Source organism: Acinonyx jubatus, chromosome C1 (assembly GCF_027475565.1).
Source record: "Acinonyx jubatus isolate Ajub_Pintada_27869175 chromosome C1, VMU_Ajub_asm_v1.0, whole genome shotgun sequence".
Lineage (NCBI taxonomy): Eukaryota > Metazoa > Chordata > Mammalia > Carnivora > Felidae > Acinonyx > Acinonyx jubatus.
This window is the reverse complement of record NC_069381.1, coordinates 17,827,799-17,828,673: the sequence shown is the minus strand read 5'-3', so window position 1 is coordinate 17,828,673 and position 875 is coordinate 17,827,799. Positions and strand designations below refer to the sequence as shown.

Sequence of the window (875 nt, the reverse complement as noted above, 5' to 3'; positions counted from 1 at the left end):
AATAAATAAAAAAAATTAAAGAAAATAAAAAGATTCTGTAGAAGAAGTGCTAGAAAAAATGCACCAAGTATTAATATTGGTTATCTTTGGCTGCTGGCGAGGTCGTGATGACTTCAAGCTTCTTTCTACTTTTACTTACTTTCTAACTTTTCTGCAATAAGCACAGACGTAGCTTTTCTGATCGGACATAAAAATAACAAAAGAACTAACATTTGCTAGTGTTTCCTGGGTGCCAGGCACTGTGCTGAGCATATTTTCTTCTTAATTTTTAAATTTAAGCTTTGCACAGTGGCAGTGTCGTAGCCAATGAGGTTTATCTGAGGCACGATTGTTGCTAATTGAAAATTCCACCCCCCCCCCATTTTTAAATTTATTTTGAGAGAGAGAGTGCACACAAGCAGGGGAAAGGCAGAGAGAGGGAGAGAGAGAGAATCCCAAGCAGGTTCTGTACCATTAGCACGGAGCCTGATGCGGGCGGGCTTGAACTCACCAACCGTGAGATCATGACCTGAACCGAAATCAAGAGTCGGATGCTTAACCGACTGAACGACCCAGGTGCCCCTGTGCTAAGCATCTCGTGTGTCTCATCTCATTAATCTTCACAACAAACCTGTGAGTAGGTTAGAGAGAACGAGTTATAAACGTTAAGTAATCTGTCTATCATCAGCCGGCTGGTGTATGGTGAGGCCGAGGTGTGAGTCCAGCCGGACTGACTGCAGAGGCCAGTCTCAACCACTGTGAATGCTATTTTTCTTTAAAATAAAGATGGCGCTCCAACGGTTGGCTCTTATTCATTGTTCTCATTGGACAGGAAGACCTGAAGCAGGGTTGCCATGTACAGTTGGGCAGGTTGTGGTCTGCACAAGAGAGCATGT

At 43.4% G+C, this 875-nt stretch overlaps 1 pseudogene; it reads left to right on the top strand.

Moving 5' to 3' along the window:
- Window positions 1-277: 277 nt before the first annotated feature.
- LOC113599717 (uncharacterized) lies at window positions 278-400 on the top strand (annotated as a pseudogene).
- The last annotated feature ends 475 nt before the right edge of the window (window positions 401-875 follow it).